Source organism: Crocuta crocuta, unplaced genomic scaffold, assembly GCF_008692635.1.
Source record: "Crocuta crocuta isolate KB4526 unplaced genomic scaffold, BGI_CrCroc_1.0 scaffold172, whole genome shotgun sequence".
In the NCBI taxonomy this organism is placed as follows: Eukaryota; Metazoa; Chordata; class Mammalia; order Carnivora; family Hyaenidae; genus Crocuta; species Crocuta crocuta.
The window spans coordinates 7,226,377-7,235,219 of NW_027528872.1; the positions used below are offsets into that span (position 1 = coordinate 7,226,377).

The 8,843-nt window shown below is 44.1% G+C and overlaps 1 protein-coding gene across 1 annotated transcript in view; it reads left to right on the forward strand.

The window, feature by feature from the left end:
- Positions 1-8,782: 8,782 nt before the first annotated feature.
- CDON (cell adhesion associated, oncogene regulated) overlaps positions 8,783-8,843 on the forward strand; it is a 101,595-nt gene continuing 101,534 nt past the window's right edge. Inside the window, exon 1 of the mRNA XM_077756583.1 lies at positions 8,783-8,811. The gene's annotated coding sequence lies outside the window, so the exon portion shown is untranslated. The remainder of the gene's footprint in view (positions 8,812-8,843) is intronic.

Below are 8,843 nucleotides of genomic sequence, written 5' to 3' on the forward strand. Positions count from 1 at the left end.
TCATCACCCTTATTACTAATCTGTGAAAGGCCTAACACAAGCCAATAATGCATGTGTGCTCAATCATTCATTGTCCACGTAACATGACAGGGGCTCACAGCTAAAGCAATTAGAGACAACTCTGGTCTGTAGGAGGGGAATTCACAATGATTTTTACCACAATGATGATGATAAAGATAGTAATAGTCCAGGCCGCATGGGTGGCTCAGTTGGTTGAGCATTTGACTCTTGATTTCATCTCAGGTCGTGATCCCAGGGTCCTGGGATTGAGTCCCATAGTGGTTCCACGCTGAGCCTGGAGACTGCTTAAGATTCTCTCTCTCTTTGGGGCGCCTGGGTGGCTCAGTCACTTAAGCATCCAACTTTGGCACAGGTCATGATCGCATGGTTCATGGGTTTGAGCCCCGCATCGGGCTCTGTGCTGACATCTCAGAGCCTGGAACCTGCTTCATTCTGTGTCTCCCTCTCTCTCTCTCTGTCCCTCCCCTACTCATGCTCTGTCTCTCTCCCTCTCCCTCTGCACCTCTCCTGCTCATTCCCTTGCTAAACTAAAAAACAAATTAAAAAAAAAAACAGTTCATTTTTTTAAATATATTTTTTTAATTTTTATTTATTGCTGAGAGAGAGAGGCAGCGTGAGCAGGGGAGGGTCAGAGAGAGAGGGAGATACAGAATCCGAAGCAGTCTCCAGGTTCTGAGCTCGCTGTCAGCACAAAGCCCGACGCAGGGCTCGAACCCACGAACTGTGAGATCATGACCTGAGCTGAAGTAGGACGCTTAACCGAATGAGCCACCCAGGCGCCCCCAGAACAGTTCATCTTTACTCTCGATTTTATGTCCTTGTTTCTGGGCCAAGTTTTTTATATGCATTATTTCACTAAACTCCCCACAACAGTCTTAGCAAATGGTACCATTCCCGTTTCACAATGAGAAACAGTAATCATACCTGTTTGGATGAGAAAATGGATGCACAAAGCATGGTAAGTAATTCGTCCAAGGTGCAAGTTAGTTTTCCTAACATTTTCTGTTGCTGCTATAAGGAATATTCACAACTGATAAGAAACGGTGGTTATCTAAACCAAGCTGACAGAAAGTAAGAGCATCATTATATGGTGTTGCCCGTTCTGTGTCAGCCACTGTACAGTGTCTGTCACACACCTGAAATCCTCAAACCAACCTGCCCACCTGTTCCATTTATGCCTGTTTTGCTGATGAGACTCCCCCCAAGTTCGTATGGCTTATGGATAGTAGGACAAAACAGTAGACCCCCAGCACCTCCAGAGACTAGCCCAGTTACACTGGTGTTCGATGTCCGGAGGGGACTCGAAACCAAATCCTTCCAGCAGCCGCTACAACACTGTATCAAAATCTTTTTGTTTCAACTCATGCTAGAGCTTTGAAGTTGCCAGGATTTGCCCTGACAATGCCAACCTCTTAGAGACCTTGACGTATTGTAGCTCCTTTTTCCTCTCTGAGAGAAAGGAGGGAAATTCTGAGACGAAATGATTGGCCCACGTTCACACAGCAGATAGGAGGATAAGGAGGCATCTGGGAATAAATTATACTGAACAGGTTTCCCAGTCCTTAGTTCAATGAGACCATCCAGACTCAAATAACTCATTCGTTAGCTGCTACTGTCTGCAAATATCCCCAGCTGGTCATTCTCTTTCACAGCTCAGACAGGCGCTCCTTTGACGCATGTAGCTCAATGGCGTGGAAGGTGGCATCCATATCTGTTCAGAGCCTTCCTGTCTTTCTATTTCCTGTAAAATGATCTCCACATTCTTTGCCAGTGCAAAGAAGATGTGTCAAGTCATTTTCTTCTGTCCTGGTGTGCCGGTAAGTTAATCTAGCATCACAAACCCGGTCACAGAGTTAGGCGATCTGTGTGTAATGGGTTTAGGCAGTGAGTCTCCAGGGCTTAGCCTGCTCAGCATAAAAAAGGCCATAGACCTCTCCCTCTCCGTGAAATCCTCTTGCACACGATTCAGGAAACGTAGGAGACAGTGAGAATACAGTCAAGCTGTTGGAATTTCTTTTTGAAGAAAACAATACCTTGCAGGGCCAAACTGTTGATTACCAGCCTCTGGTCATGGTAAGAGAGTTATCTTGCAGTCGTCCGATGTAAAACCCTGAAAGTTTGGGGGAGGGTCGGGCTGTTTAATAGCATGTCAATATTAAATTACATCATAAATAATTAGAACTTCCTGCATATTTAACGGGAACTTTGTTGAATAAATTTGGAAATTATCCAAATAGAACAAGCGACTGCTGTTATTATTTAACCCTCTGGGTCCAGCTTATTGTGGGGGTTTAGTTGCTGTTTTGAACTTTGGAACCCTCAGCAGAGAGTAAAAAGAAAGGCCGTAAACCAATTGACTTTTAGATGGTCATTTTCCCTTTTCTTTGTCAGTTTTAAATGGATTAATGTTTTCTTATGCAAATAAGATCAAATAAAATCAAAAGCCATGACCCGAAGGAAAACATGTGAAATCACTGTTTACTTGGAAAACCTTCAACAGACTGAGCCAGTTTGATGATGATCCGCTGTGATCAGTCTTGCCGTTGCCAAAAGGGACACTTGTTGACATTTGCCACATCTCTTAGATTTTTTCTAGCTTTGTTTATTTTTAAACATTTATTTCTTTATTTTGACAGAGAGGGGGAGTGAGCAGGGGAGGAGCAAAGAGAGACAGAGAATCCCAAGATGGCTCTACACTGTCCATCGAGGAGCTTGACGCAGGCTCAAACTTATGAACTGTAAGATCATGCCCTGAGCCGAAATCAAGAGTCAGATGCTGAACTGACTGAGCCACCCAGGCGCCCCCAGCCCAAGGATATTTTAGAGCTTGTAACACTAATATAAGTTGGCATTGAACCCAGACAGTAAGATTTGAGTTTCTAACATAAGATAGAATATAACGATTAGTTATTATGACCCAAAGAATAAAGTGTCGACATCTCACCTGCAATTCAAACCGTCCCCAATGTGGTCCCAATTTGTCTCACTTCACTAACTTCACTGCTCCTCTGCTTGAATCCCCTGGGCCATCCCCTCTCTAGAGTCTTCTACCTGCTATCCTGATTTCACAGCTCTGCTCCATTGTCCCATGCACTTCCACGTTAGGAATGGACCCCATTTCTCTACCACTTTCTGAGTCTTCCCCAGCCTCCGAGCTGAGGTTAAGTTCTCTTTCCTTCTTGAAGCCTTTTTTCCTCCATTTCAGCTGAACATTGTTTTTTTGGTTTTGGTGGTGCTTTTTTTGTTTGCTTTTGTTTTTGTTTTTGTTTTTGTTGCAGTGAGTATTTGTTGAGATCCTACTGTCCATCAGTTACTGTGGTAGGAATTCAACACATGATCTCATTTAAGCCTTGAAAAACAGATACTATTTTCATATTAAATTTTTGTTTCATATAAGTAAACTATTTAAGTGTTCAAAAATCGAAATCTTATAAAAAGGTATATATTTAAAAGCCTCAGTGTTGGAGCGCCTGGGTAGCTCAATTCAGGCCTAAAACTCATTGAATGTACATCACTCTCCCTTACGCATCTATCAGCCTTCCCACTCAGTCACTGTGGACTTGGGCACTTGCCTCATGGTATTTCTTTGAACATTTCTCTCAGTTTCTTCAGTGTCTGCCCCTCTCTCCAGTCCTGATCCCATAAATTATAATGACTTGAAGTCTCTGCACCATTTTCTCCACCAGTGTCCATTAGTGTGCTAGACCTATAATCATTACCCAGAATTGTTCCATTTTGGAAATGGTCATCATAACCAAAGACCTCTTGTCTTTTTTACTCCTCAATCCTGTAACACCTGCTCTTCCACCTCACAGAAATCTCCTTTTCTTACGTTTGACATTTTATTCTGATCTACCATACTTTTCCAGCCCACACCTTGGATCCCATGATTGGTGACTTAAATCACTTTCTTACCACTACCATGTATTTTTCTCCTTCTTGCACATCCCCCACCGAAGCTCCAAATTTGAATCAGTGTTAATGCTTTTCCCCTTACACCTGAGTGGTTACATTTTGATAGAGGAAATCAAACAGTCATGCAGATTCCTCCACTGCAAATTCATGATCTCCAACCTTAGCCAAGCTCTCAGCATCACTTGTTAGTCCTGGGATTGATTTTTAACTTTCAACTCTCATTTTTCCTAATGGTTATTCCAAACCCTGACCACCTTACTCAAGCATCTTTTTCATGTCTCACACCTTGAAGTCAGTCAACAACCTTCCCTCCAAATTCATCAAGATAATCGAAGGCTTTAGTTATTGGAGTTTTAGAACTTGACTCTTGGCTACAACTTTATAGGGTTCCATATTCTTTCTGGGGCATCACTTCTACTTTTCATGACATAGATATACTGCATACTGATGACTATCAAATCTGTATCTTCAGCTTGGATTTATAAATCTGGTGGATATCTGTGCTTGGAAGTTCCATAGGGACCTCAAATTCAAAAGGCTCAAATTGAACCCATCATTGTTCCCTTAAAACCCATACATATCTCCTGCCGGGCATTACTTTCTTCCCAGGTACCACGAAGGCAGGAAGCATGACTATCATCTGCTCAAGCCAGAAGGCTGATGTCATCTTTGAGTCCCCTATCTTCTTTACTCTCCACATACAGTCAGTTTCTAAGTCCTTCCAAACTTTCCTCTTGTTTCTGGACTCTCTCTTCTCTGCCCTTGCTTTACTATTGTCCTTGATTCAACTGGATCAGTTCAGTCTCTGCCTGGACAGCTTCTGAAACTTCCAAATTTTTTGATCTCAGATCTGGTTCCCTCAGTCTATCCTCATCACTGATGTAGGTGATGTTTCTAAACACAAATCTGACCATATCGCACTCCCACGGAAAACCCTGAATTGACTCCCCATTGTCTACAGGATAAGGTCTCAGCTTTTTTTTTTTTTAATGTTTTATTTATTTTTGAGAGAAAGAGCAAGCAGGGAAAGGACAGAGGGAGGGAGACACAGAATCTGAAGCAGGCTCCAGGCTCTGAGCTGTCAGCACAGAGCCCGATGCGGGGCTTGAACCCAGGAACCATGAGATCGTGACCTCAGCTGAAGTCAGACGCTTAACTGCCTGAGCCACCCAGGCACCCCAGGGTCCCAGCCTCTTGGCATGATATGCATGGCCATCTATGATTTGGCTTTAGGTTCATTCACCAATCCCCACCTAGCCCCTTACACTTCAACCACAAAGAAGAGCTTGCAGGGCCCCTGGGTGTCTCAGTTGGTTAAGTGTCCAACTTTGACTCAGGTAGTGATCTCCTGGTTCATGAGTTTGAGCCCTGCATAGGGCTCGCTGCAGTCAGCAGAGTCCCCTTAGGATGCTCTGTCCCCACCCACCCCCACCCCTGCTCCTCCTTTGCACATACATTCTCTCTCAAAAATAAAAAAAGAAGAGCTTGCAGACACAGTGGGCTGCCTTGTTTCTCACTTCTATGCCTTTATTCATAATGTCCCTTCTGCCAAACTGCCCTTCCACTCCTTGACCTTTACCTGGCCGCCTCCTACTATCCTTTAAGACTTAGTTCATGAGTCACCTCTTTTAAGAAGCCTCTCTTGATAAGCCACCCTCCCCTTCCCCCAAACTCCAGGCACTGTTAACCCCACTGCCCAGTGCTCCCACAGCTCCCTTTTCATAATACTGAAGGCATCTCAGTGTACTTACCCATTTATGCATATGGATCACAGTTAGATTGTGAGCTCTTTGAAATGTGGGACTGTGTCATATTTCTCCATGTACCTCTTTGCCTAGCAGTGGCATAGAGTAGGTGCTCGGTAAGTATTTTTTCTTTTTCTTTCTTTCTGTCTTTTTTTTTGGGGGGGGGGGAAGGGCAGAGGGAGAGAGAGGGAGAATCTTTAGCCTGACACAGGGCTCCACCCCTTGACCAGATCATGACTTGAAATGAAATCAGGAGTCAGATGCTCTGGGTGCCTGGGTGGTTCAGTTGGTTAAGCATCTGGTTCAAGTGTGGGTTAGAGCCCAGCGTTGGTCTCTGGGCTGACAACTTGAATCCTGCTTGGGATTCCACACACACACCCCACCCCGGCCCCGTCCTTCTGCTCTCTCTGCCCCTCCCCCTTGCTCTCTCTCTCAAAATAGATAAATAAATAAAACATTAAAAAAAGAGTTGGATGGTCAACCAATTGTTTGGGTTACACTGGTGCCCCTTCATAACTTTGTTTTGTTTTTAGCATTTTTTAAAGCAAATGCTGAACAAATAAATAAGAGACTCATTAATGAAATCCTTTTTTCTTCTTTATTTCTCTTTTTTTTTTTTTTTTTTTTTTGAGTGGCTTCTTTTCNCAGGGTCTATGCTCAGCACAGAGTCCAACATGGGGCTCAATCCCATGACCCTGGATCATGACCTCAGCTAAAATCAAGAGTCAGAAGGTCAACCCACTGAGCCAGCCAGGCACCCCTATGAAATACTATTTTATATCTGAAATGATTTCTCCACTTTTCTATGAACAAGGCAGAAAGAGTATCAGTATCAATAAACATCATCATGATTATTTTTCAGCCTGATTATAAGTAATAATAGGCACAGTGATATTTGAATATTCAAATGGAGAAGATATGAACAGACACTTCTCCAAAGAGGACATCCAGATGGCCAACAGNTAAGAAGATGTGGTTTATCTATACAATGGAATACTACATGGCAATGAGAAAGAATGAAATCTGGCCATGTGTAGCAACATGGATGGACCTTGAGGGTGTTATGCTGAGCAAAATAAGTCAGGCAGAGAAGGACAGATACCATATGTTTGCATGTATAGGAGGATTAGGAGGAACTTAATGGAGGACCATGGGGGAGAAGAAGGGGAAAAATAGTGGGAGAGAGGATGGGAAGCAAACCATGAGAGACTCTTGAATGCCGAGAACAAACTGAGGGCATATGGGGGGGGGGGGGAAGATGGGCATGGAGGAGGGCACTTGTGGGGATAAGCACTGGGTGTTATATGGAAACCAACTTGACAATAAACTATTAAAAAAGTAATAATAGGCACAGTGATATTTGAATATTTAAATATTCAAATGGAGATTCGGGGTGCCCAGAGTCAATGGAGCTCTAAGAGAAGAACCTGTAAGCATCTCTATTGTCACTGCTGTGGTGGAGGTGGCTAGGGTTCTTCTGAGTGCTACGAGAAATCTGCCAAGACTTTCATTCTATTCACACAAAACTCTCTGCTTACAAGATTTATTTGCTGAATGAAAAATCATTTACTATACCTTAAGTATATACCATACAGATTTGAGATTTGAATTAAATATGGGACGATGGAAAACAAACTAGAGACACAGCTCCTTTTTTGCCTCTTATACTGACTTTTTTTTTCTTAAATAGTTTATTGTCAAGTTGGTTTCCATACTACACCCAATGCTCATCCCAACAAGTGCCCTCCTCCATGCCCATCACCCTCCTTCCGCCTCTTATACTGACTTTCTTAGGAGCTAATGCTTTCACAAAGATCTTGCACACAGCAAAGGCTGAAAGTTAAACTGTTTGAACCCTACCACTTTCAAAGCATTTCTTTGCGAAATTCATGTAAGAAGGTAAGGGAGGCTGGAATATTTCTCCTGAAGTTTAGTATTGGATGTTGTGAGGGTGTGTGTGTGTGTGTGTGTGTGTGTGTTGAGATTTTATTATTTATTTATTAATATAATTTTAAATGTGTATTTTTGAGAGAGAGCAAGAGTGACAGAGCGTGAGTAGGGGAGGGGCAGAGAGAGAAGGAGGAGACACAGAAGCAGAAGCAGGATCCAGGCTTTGGGCTGTCAGCACAGAGCCCGATGCTGGGCTTGAACCCATTAACCAGTGATCATGACATGGAGACCTGAGCTGAAGTTGGACGTCTGACAGACTGAACCACCTAAGAACCCCTAAAGATTTCATTTTTAAGGAATCTCTCCACCCACCCATGGTGGGGCTCAAACTCACAACCTGGAGATCAAGAGTCACACACTCCACCAACTGAGCCAGCCAGGCATCCCAGCACTGAAAGTTTTTGAACTTTCACTAGACTCCTTTGTAGTTAAGCTAATAATAAGTAACGACAGTGGTTAAAAAAAAAAAAAGGAACTGCTAGTAATAATGATGTTATATAGACTTCACAGTTCTCAAATGCCTGGTGAGTGGCAGGTGCTTTTCACCAAGTATCATACTTAGGCTTCACAACAACCTTTAAAAAGAATTTATTTTCCCCTTTTTCTGTTTAACAACTTAAGTTCAGTGAGATCAAATAACTCGAGGCAGGTCCAAAGGACGAGCTGGGAAGACTCTGGGACCAAAGACCAGGTTAGTTTCACCAGGGGACACCGAGCCTCTCCTAGTCTCTGAGTTTTGCTACCTGTTTGCGTGCACGTGAACGCACGCCGTAAAACCACGCACAGAAAGTGCTGAAAAGGCTCAGCAGCCTTAAGCGGCGGGAAGCTGGAATCCGAAGACACAGCTCAGGTAGGAGCCAAAAGAAGGGCTGGCCTCCTTGGCTCTGCACGGAACATAGGTAGTGAGCGAGGGGCGGGGCCTGGGCGGGCAAACAGGGGAGCGTGGAGACAGTTTGTAGACCTGCCAGAAATGCCGCCTCTCCCGGGGAAGCAAGGTGAGGGGAAAGTGAGCGCAGGCATCTTGGCGTCTCCGTGAGTTGCCGAGGCAGCTCATCCTCACTGTCCTAAACCAAAGCGGAGACCATATTCAACCTTCCTGGGGCCGCTTTCCCGCAGAGCAAGCAGGAAGCGGAGGAGGAGAAGGTCCTGCACAGAGCGCCACCCCCCTCACCGCAGATTGGTACGGCCCATCCCACTCCCCCCCCCGCTGCT